Genomic DNA, 16,854 nt, shown 5'->3' on the forward strand with positions numbered 1-16,854 from the left:
GAGTTGGCTGGCCAATCAAACACAGTAATGTCATGGTCAGCAAACCATTTGGTAGTAGTTTTGGCACTGTGGGCAGGTGCCAAGTCCTGCTAGAAAAGGAAATCAGCGTCTCCATAAAGCTTGCCAGCAGATGGAAGCATGAAGTGCTCTAAAATCTCCTGGTAGACGCTGTGTTGTCTTTGGACTTGATAAAATACAGTGGACCAACACCAGCAGATGACATGGTAACCCAAATCATCACAGACTGTGGAAACTTCACACTGGGCTTCAAACACCTTGGATTCTGTGCCTCTCCACTCTTCCTCCAAACTCGAGGACCTTGATTTCCAAATGAAATGCAAAGTTTACTTTCATCTGAAAAGAGGACTTTGGACCACTGAGCAACAGTCCAGTTCTTCCTCTCCTGAGCCCAGGTAAGACACTTCTGATGTTTCTCTGGTTCAGCAGTGGTTTGATATTAGGAATGCCACAGTTGTAGCCCCTTTCCTGAAGACGTATGTGTGTGGTGGCTCTCGATGCACCGACACCAGCCTCAGTCCACTCCGTGTGAAGCTCTCCCAAGTTCTTGAATCGATTTTTCTTAATCAATTTTTCTTGACAATCCTCTAAAGGCTGCGGTCATCCCTGCTGCTTGTGCACCTTTTCCAGCCAGCCTTTTCAGCAATGACCTCCTGTGGCTTATCCTCCTTGTGGAGGGTGTTGATGATTGTCTTCTGGCCAACTGTCAAGACGGCAGTCTTCCCCATGATTGTGGCTACGTGTACTGAACTAGACCAAGAGATACACGCTATTTATACTGTTTTACTTAAACTCTAAATTAAATATTCTAATATTTTGAGATACTGGATTTCTGACTTTCATGAGCGATAAGCCATCTCATCTCATTATCTCTAGCCGCTTTATCCTGTTCTACAGGGTCGCAGGCAAGCTGGAGCCTATCCCAGCTGACTACGGGCGAAAGGCGGGGTACACCCTGGACAAGTCGCCAGGTCATCACAGGGCTGACACACAGACACAGACAACCATTCACACTCACATTCACACCTACGCTCAATTTAGAGTCACCAGTTAACCTAACCTGCATGTCTTTGGACTGTGGGGGAAACCGGAGCACCCAGAGGAAACCCACGCGGACACGGGGAGAACATGCAAACTCCACACAGAAAGGCCCTCGCCGGCCACGGGGCTCGAACCCGGACCTTCTTGCTGTGAGGCGACAGCGCTAACCACTACACCACTGTGCCGCCCGCGATAAGCCATAATCATAAAAATAAAAAGTGCCTTGAAATATTTCACTTTACATGTAATGAATACAGACTATATGAAAGTATAAATATTAGTGTGCAGTTAATATCGTACTAGTGTGTTAGAGCACATCCTAATCACGGATGGACAAGTGTTACTAGATACAATTTGTCAAAATTTGGCAAGTTTAGGTCTCTAACAATTAAGTAGGTGGAATTGTCAGAACATCACTTTCAACTGCACTATATAGGATTATAAACATGGAAAATTCAGCTCATAATGATTTATGAGAATGATGACGTGCAGTCGTTGTACGTTTTTTCCCTTGTAATAAGCTCTGATGAGCTCCAAGTTGTGGTAGAACAACAATAAGGGGAAGAGAAGTGTGAAAATGCTATGGGGTGTGTCTATAAGATAATGGGCACACAAGGGCTGTGTTCAAATACTCAAAACAAACAAACAAAAAAACCCTGCCTAACCACTTGATGGAAAACAATGAGGTCAAGGAAAGATGCGAAGGAGGGTTAATGAGGATTTAGGAAAAGACACCTGTTGTGCCAACAGAATCCAACTGCCCTTACACCAGGCTACGCAATTATGCAACAGCGGATGTTATCAACTTGGATTTTTAAATATTGCTGATGCAAGGAATTTTGGGGATGGCATGATCTCCTTCCCTTTCGTAAAAGGATATCTTTATCTTGTACCAAAGGAGATTTAAAAAAAAGGGAGCGTTAAAGCACTTTTCCTTAGAATTTAGAGAATTGAAACAGCTATTATCATGACTGCAACTTAGATGCTTCTGGGTCATTTCACTCAGTTAGGAGTTCCTAAGCAAAAGACTATTTGACCAGAGCCGAGCATTCCGGACCAGGAATCAAGAAACATCATCAGTGACCCCTCACTATGGGTCGTTCTCCCATGTGGCCTCTGGAAAGAGGTTCCGCAGCATTCGGTGCAGGACCACCAGGTTCTGTAACAGCTTTTTCCCCCAGGTCACTAGACTCCTGAACTCCAAATCCAAACTTCTATTTATACTTGAACAATTCCTTATTCCACAGGTCACTTTATAATATTTTTGCTGCTGCATAATTGAATGCACTTTCATACTTAATTCTGTACTGAGCCAAATTGCAACGAAATTTCATTGTGTACACCTGTTGCATACTGAATGACAATAAAGGTTGTCTAAGACTGTTTTCCAAGTGGGTTTCCTCAACCATGTAATAATTGTCCTGATGCCTTGGCTTAAACCATTATTTTAACAATTTCTACATCCATCCATAACCGCTTATCCTGTGCAGGGTCTCGGGCAAGCTGGAGCCTATCCCAGCTGACTACGGGCGAAAGGTGGGGTACACCCTGGACAAGTCGCCAGGTCATCACAGGGCTGACACATAGACGCAGACAACCATTCACACTCACATTCACACCTACGGTCAATTTAGAGTCACCAGTTAACCTAACCTGCATGTCTTTGGACTGTGGGGGAAACCGGAGCACCCGGAGGAAACCCACGCAGACAGAAAAAGAAGAAACCTTTATTTGTCACATGCACACTTCAAGCACAGTGAAATTCATCCTCTGCATTTAACCCATCTGAAGCAGTGAACATACGCACGCACCCAGAGCAGTGGGCAGCCACACTAGAGTGCCCGGGGAGCAGTCAGGGGTCAGGTACCTTGCTCAAGGGCACTTCAGCCCAAGGCCACCCCATGTTAACCTAACTGCATGTCTTTGGACTGTGGGGGAAACCCACGCAGACACGGGGAGAACATGCAAACTCCACACAGAAAGGCCCTCGCCGGCCACTGGGTTCAAACCCAGAACCTTCTTGCTGCGAGGCGACCGTGCGAACCACTACACCACCGTGCTGCCTGCCACGCAGACACATGGAGAACATGCAACCTCCACTGGGCTCAAACGCATTACATTCTTGCTGTGAGGCGACAGTGCTAACCACTATGCTGCTCATTTCTACATACTTTTACCATGTTATTTGTACCAGAAAGAAATTTTTTTTTTCAAGTTGCAGTTTTAAAGTGCATATCATGGGTAAATTCAGGAGCGAGATCAATGAAATTCTCCTATTTTATATTAAATTTGGTCAAATATCTGTAACATTCTGCATTCTCTGCAATTTTTTTACCTTGCGCAATACCAGAAAAATTCAGTTGAAATCGAGCCATTGGAGGTGAATTGGTCCGCCTCTGAAAAAACTTGGCATTTGGATTTCCTGGCAAACACTGATTTTCGTGATGTCGCGTGCGGGACGCCTCCTTCTGAATCCTACGCCAGCGCTGGTTTGTTTATGAGGAAAGGACCTGGTGGTTTTCTGCAAATTTCTTCAACGTTATCGCGTAATTATTAAAATGGTTAGGGGTTGTTTTACAATCAGGGTACAAAGTTTGTGTCACAGGGGTCCAAAATTCAAATTGATTCAAACTGGTTCTTGTACCAGTTTTTAAGTGAAGGACAAGTTAAAGAACAGATTTCAGGTCATTTTTTGACGTGTGTGTATGGTAGTTTTGTGTAATCTGCTATAAGATGGGAGAAACTAATGAAGTGATTCTTGGAGAGGACTTTTTTTTTTGACAATTCAGAATCCGCTACTTCCATAGTGCTTTTAAATATAAGGCTGTAAGCTTTGTGTTGGTTGTCTTTAATATTTATGTCCCAATATCTTGACCACATTTTCAGATGAAAATAATCATTTTAGATATGTTATTTTATATTGAAAAATTAGCTGTCTCGGAGAGGACATTTTTTTGACACAATTCCATACTAATTTGATCAAAATAGTCTGAAAACTTACTGGCATTCAACATTAAAACTTAACTATGTTTCCAATGATATGGAACCAAATATGTGTTTTATGGTATAAAGAATGATGTAAGTGCATCCCTTTTGGAGCTACCTGTGGGCAAAAAAGCACTTTTTCTAAATGACACGAGTAATTTTGCTAAATATGACACATATTGCCATACATTCACCAAAAATAACGCTATCACCAATTTTTTTTTTGCATGGTAAATAGAGCTCTCACAGGGCTACAATAAACAACCAAGTTTATTTAGTCGAGCCTTTTGATATTGAAGATAAGAAGTGTTAAATGTGATTTTTAGCTTGCGTACCCTGATTGTAAAACAACCCTTAACAGATGTATCGTAGGAGGGTGTAGCAACGCCAATCTTGATGGGATTAGTACTCATCGTTTTCCAAAAGACGGGACAGCGAGAGAGAAATGGGAGCGCTTGGTCTACACAGGCTGTGCACTGAAACCTGCGCGGCCTGCTGGCGCTTCCGCAGATAATGTCACGAATCTGGCTCCAGATGCATTTTATTTTATTTTTTTCTGCTGTAGACAGATGGCCTTGTGCAAAATTACCCTTCTGGATGAGTGTGTAAAGGGACAAACTTTCATAAAAAAACATGAAATGGGTCCAGAATAATTTATGCTAGGGCTGCGTACCGGTACTGTACCGTGAAAATTGATTCGGTACAGGTCCAAAATACCAGATCATGAAGTACCGGTACTGTACCGATATCAATTTACACCAAGTACCTGCTTATTTTGTGACTGAAGATGCGTAAATCCTACCACAAAGACGAAAATTTAGCACTGGAAAAGACATAAAATGCCGCGCTGAAACTTGAAATCAGAGCCATCTTTGATTTGAGGTCCTCTCGCCACAGTCTCACGAGACATTGCAAGAGCTTGGCTGATCCAGCGTTCTGACTGGTCAAAAAGACTCAAAAGCAGGTCAGCCATTTTTCCTTTGCTGGCATTGGCGGCCTTCGCTGCTTTGTGTAATTTTGCCGCGTAAGTTAAAGGCCGGCGGCACGGTGGTGTAGTGGTTAGCGCTGTCGCCTCACAGCAAGAAGGTCCTGGGTTCGAGCCCCGGGGCCGGCGAGGGCCTTTCTGTGTGGAGTTTGCATGTTCTCCCCGTGTCCGCGTGGGTTTCCTCCGGGTGCTCCGGTTTCCCCCACAGTCCAAAGGCATGCAGGTTAGGTTAACTGGTGACTCTAAATTGAGCGTAGGTGTGAATGTGAGTGTGAATGGTTGTCTGTGTCTATGTGTCAGCCCTGCGATGACCTGGCGACTTGTCCAGGGTGTACCCCGCCTTTCGCCCGTAGTCAGCTGGGATAGGCTCCAGCTTGCCTGCGACCCTGTAGAAGGATAAAGCGGCTAGAGATAATGAGATGAGAAGTTAAAGGCCGCGGGCTGCGCGTAGTCTGTAGTACTCTAGTGTAGTCACTTCTCGCTGTGAGACAACTTATGACTTTTTGTCCCAAGTTAACCAAGTGTGAGACTGAGAGGGTGACTGAGAAGTGAGGTAGGAAACCTAGTTATGTTCGGTTTTCTTTGAATAAAGATGCTGACAAGTTGTCAACAGTTTATTAATGTTTCTGTCATTATTGAAGAAGTTCAGAAGAATTTGTCAAACCTGAACAATTTGACAAATTCTTCTGAACTTCTTCAATAATGACAGAAACATTAATAAACTGTTGACAACTTGTCAGCATCTTTATTCAAAGAAAACTGAACATAACTAGGTTTCCTACCTCACTTCTCAGTCACCCTCTCAGTCTCACACTTGGTTAACTTGGGACAAAAAGTCATAAGTTGTCTCACAGCGAGAAGTGACTACACTAGAGTACTACAGACTACGCGCAGCCCGCGGCCTTTAACTTACGCGGCAAAATTACACAAAGCAGCGAAGGCCGCCAATGCCAGCAAAGGAAAAATGGCTGACCTGCTTTTGAGTCTTTTTGACCAGTCAGAACGCTGGATCAGCCAAGCTCTCGCAATGTCTCGTGAGACTGTGGCGAGAGGACCTCAAATCAAAGATGGCTCTGATTTCAAGTTTCAGCGCGGCATTTTACGTCTTTTCCAGTGCTAAATTTTCGTCTTTGTGGTAGGATTTACGCATCTTCAGTCACAAAATAAGCAGATACTTGGTGTAAATTGATATCGGTACAGTACCGGTACTTCATGATCCGGTATTTTGGACCTGTACCGAATCGATTTTCACGGTACGCAGCCCTACTTTATTGGCCCTTTTCCACTACCCTTTTTCAGCTCACTTCAGCCCAACACGGCTCGTGTTTCGACTACCTCAGAGCAGCACGACTGAGCTCACTTCAGCCTTAAGGCCAATTTATGCTGACAACGCAGTCCTCGCAGATGGCGTCGCAGATAGCATCTCCGTAGCCCCCCCACCTTCGCAGACGCTCTGCGCGCACCTCCCAAAAATTGTGACCACCGCAGAAGCCTCACAGACAAGAGGGCTCTGATTGGTCCACTCTACATCCGCTGTACACGCACTTCCGCTTCCCTACTTTCCCGGTTTGGTTTGTTTTCACGGCCGCCATTTTTAAAAACACGAGCGAAGCTGGAGCAGCACGAAGAGCGGTTGATCGAGGAAGTACGTACATCTATACGACTCCAGTTCTAGTCATTATAAGTAACCGGAGGATAAACATTCCACTAACCACACCCACCAACTACTCCTAGCGATTTCGCGACTTCGCGCCGCCTTGCGTTGTGGCGGTGAATAACATCGCGCACGCCTATTACTCCCCGCTCAACGATAAATTACAACTGTCTGCGAAAAGCCATCTGCGAAAGCCTTGTCGCAAGAGCATGCAGAGGCCCTTACTCAGCACCCAAAACTCGCACGGTTTTGGAGTGGGGCTGAAGCGAGCCAAACCGAGCCGAGTGGGGCTAGGAGCGTGAGGAGACACTCCCCTGTGCACTGATTGGTGAGGAGGAGTGTCCTCACATGCCCACACACGCCCCGCGAGCACGCCGGGATCTGTAAACACCGTAAACCCGGAAGTCTTTTTCTCAAGCTTTATGCGCCTCGCCTCATCTATACGCTCTTGCCAGTATCTGTTGGTGTTGTCGGTGACAACAAGCCACAGCACCAAGACCAGCAACACTAACGACTCCATGTTTATTGTTTACTATCCGGGTTGTGAGACTACCGCTTAAAAGCTCACTGATGTCACTGTTTGCGCCGCCTAACGACATTATGTGACGTCCACCCACTTTCGCTAACTCCACCCAATGTGTCCACCCACTTCCAGCCAGCACGGTTCAGCACGGTTGTAGTCGAAATGCAACTCCAACAGCCCCACTCAGCCGCGTTGGGAGTGGAAAAGCCCCATAAGCTGTACATGTAGTTGTCTTGTACTGGATCACTGACTCTCTGGCGACCTCTGGAGGAAGTAATAATAATTTGCATATACAGAATCAGACAATTATAATCAGCTTTTCTTGTTGTTTCCAAGTCAGTGTTCATGTGTCAGAACAGGACTGAGCTTTAAACAATCACTGATTCTGTTAAGCACGTTAATATTCTAAATACAGCGGATTAACGGGAAAACTTCAGGTTATACACTGGAATGAATGAATGAATGAATGAATGGTGTGAATGCAGGCTGATGGTCCTCCCTGATTCCAGGACAGGTTAGCAGACAATTAGCTCATTAAACATCTGATAACGCAGCGCTAGAGGAACTGAAACATGGCAAGTTTTACTAAAAATATAGCAAGGCGTTCAACTCTTTATATTTATCCGCTCTGCTCAAAAAGCGTCTGTGTTATTTTAGCTGAAATTATCAGCTAGCTTAGCTTAGCTTGGTTTAGCACACTGCTCCCAAACTAGAGGCCCCACAGGGCTTGTGTTTACATCCCAAAGCCCCGGTTTCGCTTCCTGCAGGGCTGCACACACATGCGGCGCACAGACAGAGTTGAGGATGCGCTGTTTCCTCACTGTCCGGTTTACCGGCGCAGCTCGCGGCTGCTTTCCTTTTAAACTCCGGTCGCGCGAGCTGGGTGCTAGTTAACGAACCAGCGCGCGCTCCGGCTCAACCGAGTTCGCCATATTGCCGCCGCCGCCGCGGATCAACACCCGAGTCAACACCGCCTTCAGCAGCCGAACCCTCAACCAGCGGCGCCTCGTCGCAACTCCGCCGGAGAAAGTTGTTTCCAAGTGAGCAGCGGGTAACGCCAGTGGGACAAAATGGGGTCTTTTGATGTTGCTCTCCGCCATTTTGTGAGAGCGCTCACAGGGGCGCAGCCGCGTAATGGTTGAAGCGGCAGTAACCCCGGCGAGTGGATCACACTCAGCAGATCCATCCGCCGGGGTTTAGGGATCAGCGACAAATTACCCGTTTAATCCCAGCGCACAACTGTCTGTCTGTCTCACTCATCACCTCTCGCCTTTCTGTTTGCGCCTTCCTTATTATTCCTAAATAATGATAAAAGATTAGTCCTCATGACCGTGAGGCTTTGGAGACTTAAAAACAGACAAGAGACAACTTTACAGCATTGAATAGAGCCGCAGATACAGTTACCGACACCTTAACGATCTTTTGGCCGTTGCAAAAGTAGAAAAGACTTTCAATATGTAAACTGTGCATGAATAATTACTCAAACTTCCACTGGAAAAAAACGACTTGATGCCGGATTATTTGGTGTATCAGATCACGTGACATCGGTCCACAATTATCGACACTTTAGTCCACTGTTATCGACACCGTTCCACAATTATCGACACTTTTGTCCACTGTTATTGACACGTTCCACAATTATCAACACTTTAGTCCACTGTTATCGACACCGTTCTACAATTATCTACACTTTTTTGTCCACTGTTATCGACACGTTCCACAATTATCGACACTTTTGTCCACTGCTATCGACACGTTCCACAATTAGGCACTTTTGTCCACTGTTATCGACATGTTCCACAATTAGGCACTTTTGTCCACTGTTATCGACATGTTCCACAATTAGGCACTTTTGTCCACTGTTATCGACACGTTCCACAATTAGACACTTTTGTCCACCGTTATCGACACGTTCCACAATTAGACACTTTTGTCCACTGTTATCGACACGTTCCACAATTAGACACTTTTGTCCACTGTTATCGACACATTCCACAATTAGGCACTTTTGTCCACTGTTATCGACATGTTCCACAATTAGGCACTTTTGTCCACCGTTATCGACACGTTCCACAATTAGACACTTTTGTCCACCGTTATCGACACGTTCCACAATTAGACACTTTTGTCCACTGTTATCGACACGTTCCACAATTAGACACTTTTGTCCACTGTTATCGACACGTTCCACAATTAGACACTTTTGTCCACTGTTATCGACACGTTCCACAATTAGACACTTTTGTCCACTGTTAGACACATTCCACAATTATCGACACTTTTGTCCACTGTTATCGACACGTTCCACAATTAAACACTTTTGTCCACTGTTATCAACACGTTCCACAATTAAACACTTTTGTCCACTGTTATCAACACGTTCCACAATTAAACACTTTTGTCCACTGTTATCAACACGTTCCACAATTATCAACACTTTTGTCCACTGTTATCGACACGTTCCACAATTATCGACACATTCCACAATTATCAACACTTTTGTCCACTGTTAGACACGTTCCACAATTATCTACACTTTTTTGTCCACTGTTAGACACCATTCCACAATTATCAACACTTTTGTCCACTGTTATCGACACGTTCTACAATTAGGCACTTTTGTCCACTGTTATCGACACGTTCCACAATTAGACACTTTTGTCCACTGTTATCGACACGTTCCACAATTAGACACTTTTGTCCACTGTTATCGACACGTTCCAGAATTATCAGCACTTTTGTCCACTGTTATCGACACCGTTCCACAATTAGACACTTTTGTCCGGTTATCGACACCGTTCCACAATTATCGACATTTTTGTCCACTGTTATCGGCATCATTCCACAATTAGACACTTTTGTCCAGTTATCGACACGTTCCACAATTAGCAGTGTTCCCGAAAAACTTTCTTTAACATCAGTCATGTTGTCTGACGTTGGGCAGATCTATGTCAGACATTTTCAGACCTTGTCAGACAATTTTAGCTTTGTGTAAAATGAATGAAAACAAACAAGAAAATCAAGGACTATTATTTATTCGACAATGTCCTTTCCAGCACATTGAAACGGTCAGTTACTGATGATATTTTTTGTATCAGTTTATCAGTGAACACATCAAAGCTCATTTCTGAATTTCTCAGGCAGACGGTTGTTAGTTTCCTCATCCTGCTCATCAAAGCTCTCATAGCCTGCATCAAGATCAGAATCAGAATCAGAATCCTGCTCATAACACTCATCCATCTGAGGAACAGGTTCTTCAACATCTCCATCAGAACCAGCCACAGCTTCACTTTCAACATCAACAATATCACACATCTGAACATCTTTGCTGCTGGTTCCTGCTAGTCTTGACAGCACGATCAGTAGTCACAAAACATGAGTTTTGCCTCCCAACTCGCCATGCCTCTTGAAAACGATGACATGGCTGCTTCCCCCCTTCAGAATTGACACATGTTTTCCTTTTGAAAGCAACTTGCGGTTTGACGGTGTCCAATTTTGTATTTTTTCCAAAAACCAATGCACGCTTTTGACAGCGAGCAACCAAAAGAGGTAGTAAGGTGACTTTTGATTGGATAAAGGGAGAGGCCTCAATAGACAGACCAATCAGAGCCATCCATACAGTGATAAGGTAAACAAATATGGTGCGAATGCATTCGGACAGCATATCGATCGATAACGTATCTTCTCAATGAACTAAGTAGGTCGCTGCGAGAAAACTCTGTGCACCATTGACGTGTAGTTAAGGTATGCAAAACCGCGTAGAGACATCGATGCATGGAGTATTAGAACTTTGTTTATTAAGTTGCGATAAATACGATATTTGTGAGTGTTTTTTTTCTCATGTTAAATTCAGGCATGTTTTAGATTTGGATGTTTATATTAGTAATTACAATAGCTATCGGTCAGGTTGACTGACGTTTATGTTAATTATGTAGGACAACTGAATTTTTTGTCTGTCATGACCGGTGTCCGACGATATTTCGGGAACACTGAATTAGACACTTTTGTCCACTGTTATCGACACGTTCCACAATTAGACACTTTTGTCCACTGTTATTGACACGTTCCACAATTATCGACACGTTTGTCCACTGTTATCGACACTTTTGTCCACTGTTCTCAACACCGTTCCACAATTATCGGCACTTTTGTCCATTGTTATCGACACTTTTGTCCACTGTTATCGACACCGGTCCAAAATTATCTACATTTTTGTCCACTGTTATCGACACATTCCACAATTATCGACACTTTTGTCCACTGTTATCGACACATTCCACAATTATCAACACTTTTGTCCACTATTATCGACACGTTCCACAATTATCGACATTTTTGTCCACTGTTATCAACACATTCCACTTTTGTCTTGGCTTTAGCCTTTATTTCATTCAAGTAAGTATCACTTCTGGAACAAAACTCAATTCTTCGTTTGCACGTGATGTCACAGCTAACTATGCATGAGGCTTTGAACCGGAAGTGGGCCATGTTGCAGCATCTACACAAACTCACACGGTGCACATTTACTGTAGAAGATGCGCTCCAGAGGTTGTTACGCTCAAGAATTCATTTTGTTTCTTCGCTATACAACTCTTTGTGCTGTAACTGGATGTGGCACAACTCTATTCAAGACAAGGGGACTTAAGTTCTTTACAATTCCAGCAATTATAAATAATCAAGGAAAAAAAAACAAGAGAGAGTTGTCCACGGAGTGGAGACATCACTGGGTGTCCAACATAAACCGGGCTGATCTAAGCGATGAAAAAACAAAAACCACATGAGTCTGCAGTGAACATTTTATCAGTGGTAAGTGCTACAAACTAGTTATTAACGAATGATTGCAATATCTCATCTCATCTCATTATCTCTAGCCGCTTTATCCTTCTACAGGGTCGCAGGCAAGCTGGAGCCTATCCCAGCTGACTACGGGCGAAAGGCGGGGTACACCCTGGACAAGTCGCCAGGTCATCACAGGCCTGACACATAGATACAGACAACCATTCACACCTACGGTCAATTTAGAGTCACCAGTTAACCTAACCTGCATGTCTTTGGACTGTGGGGGAAACCGGAGCACCCGGAGGAAACCCACGCGGACACGGGGAGAACATGCAAACTCCGCACAGAAAGGCCCTCACCGGCTACGGGACTCGAACCCGGACCTTCTTGCTGTGAGGCGACAGCGCTAACCACTACACCACCGTGCCGCCCAGATTGCAATATATAAGAAATATTGGATTGTTTAATAGCCTGGTCAGGCAGAAACTCGCTGCTGTCAAACGTAACAAAGCCGTGATCATCGAGTCTGTGAGCCAACAATCAAAGGCTTCGACGATTATTTTATTTTAAAAAGCGCTGTGTATCATTTTTGACGACGTTGCTTTTATTTTGCTTTTTCTTTCTATGAGGGAAACCAGCTGATCTCTATGATTTCACGGATCCAGACTGGGCTCCGACACAAAATATGGGCCACAACAAAATCAAAGGTGGTACTAAAGCGGTAGCTCAAAATGCCGGGCTTACAGAACGCAGAAAGAAACGCAAAATTATTGAAGAATCTTCCCAAATGATCACACAGTCAATCGAACAAGATTCATGTCAATCCACTACCTCAAATACTGCAGCCTCCTCGCCCGCTGAGGGCTCTTTTATAACCAAATGTGTTATATACTGTGTTAGATACCGATCTTTTGAAACAGTCAAAATGATTGTTTTTAAAATAGATTTGAGAAATGACTACAAGCTTCTAAATGTAACTCCTCTTTACATTCCACTCTGTACTCTTACCACTATAAATGTATATTGTATATCCTCCAACATGGCGGCGGTCAATGACGCAAGCAGTTTTGGTCACGTGGTTGCAAACGAAGAATAGATACTCTGGTCAAAAAATAAATTTGCCATTATTTTAACATTTATAAGTCAAAATAACCACATTACTCTGTTAATAATAAGCACTTTTTAAATCTCTTTAAAAATTGCGACTAGCCTCAATCACATATGTTATAACTAATAACTGACATACACATCACAAAAACAATCGTTTAATTCTCATCTTGGCAAAAAAGAAAAAAGGACATGGACCAGGAGATGGCTGCTGAGGAGGAAAAAGGGGTGACGGAGCTCCTGAAAGGCTCTTTCTTTTATAGATCCCGAAGTTTGTACTGTTTCACCCTCAGGTTCAACAAGTAGTCGTGCTCTGTGAGTGAATTAGATCAGACAATAAGTTAGACAATCTCTATTACAACTCTCAAAAAAAAAATCATGAGCTGTCCATCACTTTTAACTTGATCCAAGAGAGTTAACATTATCCCTATGTAGCTAGCAATAAGTTTCAGCTAACTATGCTAGCAAAAACCACCGCTAGTTATCTAAATCCCATTCAATCTTGATGGAGCGGTGGTTAGCTAACAGAGTTTACACTTTGATTTTTTTCAGCTATGTTTTAATTACAACCTGAGCACATAAAAATAGATGTCTGCTGGTTTTCTAAGCATTTGATGAGGTAAATTCACCACTTTGGGTTTACAGTGGTGCTTGAAAGTTTGTGAACCCTTTAGAATTTTCTATATTTCTGCATAAATATGACCTAAAACATCATCAGATTTTCACACAAGTCCTAAAAGTAGATAAAGAGAACCCAGTTAAACAAATGAGACAAAAATATTATACTTGGTCATTTATTTATTGAGGAAAATGATCCAATATTACATATCTGTGAGTGGCAAAAGTATGTGGACCTCTAGGATTAGCAGTTAATTCGAAGGTGAAATTAGAGTCAGGTGTTTTCAGTCAATGGGATGACAATCAGTAGTGAGTGGGCACCCTGTTTTATTTAAAGAACAGGGATCTATCAAAGTCTGAGCTTCAGACGGCCCCATGAGGACAGTTGAGGGTTATACCTGTTAAAACTGTTAATATTATAGTCAGGCTGTCTGTTGTTGCCCAAATGAGGATGGGTTCCCTTTTGAGTCTGGTTCCTCTCGAGGTTTCTTCCTCATGTCGTCTGAGGGAGTTTTTCCTTGCCACCGTCGCCACAGGCTTGCTCATTGGGGATAGATTAGGGATAAAATTAGCTCATGTTTTAAGTCGTTCAAATTCTGTAAAGCTGCTTTGCGACAATGTTTATTGTTAAAAGCGCTGTACAAATAAACTTGATTTGATTTGATTTGATTTGACAACACATGTTTGTGGAAGTGTATCATGGCACAAACAAAGGAAATTTCTGAGGACCTCAGAAAATGCGTTGTTGATGCTCATCAGGCTGGAAAAGGTTACAAAACCATCTCTAAAGAGTTTGGACTCCACCAATCCACAGTCAGACAAATTGTGTACAAATGGAGGAAATTCAAGACCATTGTTACCCTCCCCAGGAGTGGTCGACCAACAAAGATCGCTCCAAGAGTTGGCGAGGTCACAAAGGACCCCAGGGTAACTTCTAAGCAACTGAAGGCCTCTCTCACATTGGCTAATGTTAATGTTCATGAGTCCACCATCAGGAGAATACTGAACAACAATAGTGTGCATGGCAGGGTTGCAAGGAGAAAGCCACTGCTCTCCAAAAAGAACATTGCTGCTTGTCTGAAGTTTGCTAAAGATCACGTGGACAAGCCAGAAGGTTATTGGAAAAATGTTTTGTGGACGGATGAGACCAAAATAGAACTTTCTGGTTTAAATGAGAAGCATTATGTTTGGGCTTGTTTTGCTGCATCTGGGCCAGGATGGCTTGCCATCATTGATGGAACAATGAATTCTGAATTATACCAGCTGTCACAGTTCGGTCCGGTCCATCCATGTCTGGGTTTGTGGGACTCCCATGCCAGCTCCAGGCCGGATCCGGGCCAGGAATTCAGTCCTGCCTTGCTGAAGGCCATTTTCCCCACACCTGCTACCACTCCTCTCCCATCAGCCAGGTGGGCCTTTTAAAGAACTGTTTGGAGCCACTCCAGTTGCCAGACTGTCTCCTGTTGACTTTCCTCACCTTGCTACAGCCTTTTGATATTGTGCCTTCTTGAGTCCCCCTGCCTGAATTGTTCTTTGTTTTTTCTTGTCTAGTTTTCTGTCCAGTTTTTTGCCCCTGTTGTACCTGCCTGTTCTTTTGGATTGTGTTTTCACTTCCTCTGCCTGGATTCCCCTTGTCCCTGTGTACTTCGTTTTTTTTTGTGAAGATTTTTCTGTCCTGTTTTTGTCCCTGACCGTGCCTGCCTGCTCCACTGTGTTTTTGACCTCTTGGCCTGTTCTTTGACCACTGATTTTTGCCTGAGCCCTATTGTACCTCTGCCCTCTACTTCATTAAAGAAGTTTTTCTCTGAACACTGCCTGCCTGTTCTGAGTCTGTTCTTGGGTCCTCACTTCACCTCAGCTTGCCATTTCTGACAGCAGCGAATTCTAAAGGAAAATGTCAGGACATCTGTCCATGAACTGAATCTCAAGAGAAGGCGGGTCATGCAGCAAGACAACGACCCTAAGCACACAAGTCGTTCTACCAAAGAATGGTTAAAGAAGAATAAAGTTAATGTTCTGGAATGGCCAAGTCAAAGTCCTGACCTTAATCCAATCCAAATGTTGTGGAAGGACCTGAAGTGAGCAGTTCATGTGAGGAAACCTACCAACATCCCAGAGTTGAAGCTGTTCTGTACGGAGGAATGGGCTAAAATTCCTCCAAGCCGGTGTGCAGGACTGATCAACAGTTACCGCAAACGTTTAGTTGCAGTTATTGCTGCACAAGGGGGTCACACCAGATACTGAAAGCAAAGGTTCACATACTTTTGCCACTCACAGATATGTAATATTGGATCATTTTCTTCAATAAATAAATGACCAAGTATAATATTTTTGTCTCATTTGTTTAACTGGGTTCTCTTGATCTACTTTTAGGACTTGTGTAAAAATCTGATGATGTTTTAGGTCATATTTATGCAGAAATATAGAAAATTCTAAAGGGTTTACAAACTTTCAAGCACCACTGTACACATAACTTACTGACATAAAAAGATATAAGTCATCTATCTTTCTCTTCGTTCCACTGATGGAGATGTCGCCATCTTTGTTGAAAATTTCAGAAGCTCTCAGGTGGTCATGTCATTTGCTGCTAGCACTCTAATTGGATGATCTTAAAAAGTCACCCAAAATGATCAAAATCGTTCAGATAGAAATGATGTGGCCCAATCTCAATGGGAAAGCGTCGAAGTGCAATTGCCTGGCAACACTGCCCATAAAGTCGCCCTGTGTATCATCACCTTAAGGGCATAATATTCCTGTGTGTGTGTGTGTGTGTGTGTGTGTGTGTTCCCCCAACCCCTTATCACTTTGTTCCACTGTTTACAACGTACTGACAAGTCATGGAATACGGATTCACGGGAAATAAAAAAAAAAAAAAAAAAAAAACGCGCATCTTTTATTCACGGATATGTGATACTTTCCATGAAATATCAATAGTAAATTAAAAGTAAACATATAATAACTACTTATTAACTGGGTATGAGGTCTTTATGGGAAAATATCAGACCAAGGTCTTGACAGTACGGACCGAGCCGTGTACAGAAAGACTGAGGTCTGACATTTTCCCGTAAAGACCGAGCAAGTGAGGTTAATAAGGAGTTTATTATATGGCTTTTTTATTTTTAAGATTAAAATAGACGGTCAGTC

Source organism: Neoarius graeffei, chromosome 2 (assembly GCF_027579695.1).
Source record: "Neoarius graeffei isolate fNeoGra1 chromosome 2, fNeoGra1.pri, whole genome shotgun sequence".
In the NCBI taxonomy this organism is placed as follows: domain Eukaryota; kingdom Metazoa; phylum Chordata; class Actinopteri; order Siluriformes; family Ariidae; genus Neoarius; species Neoarius graeffei.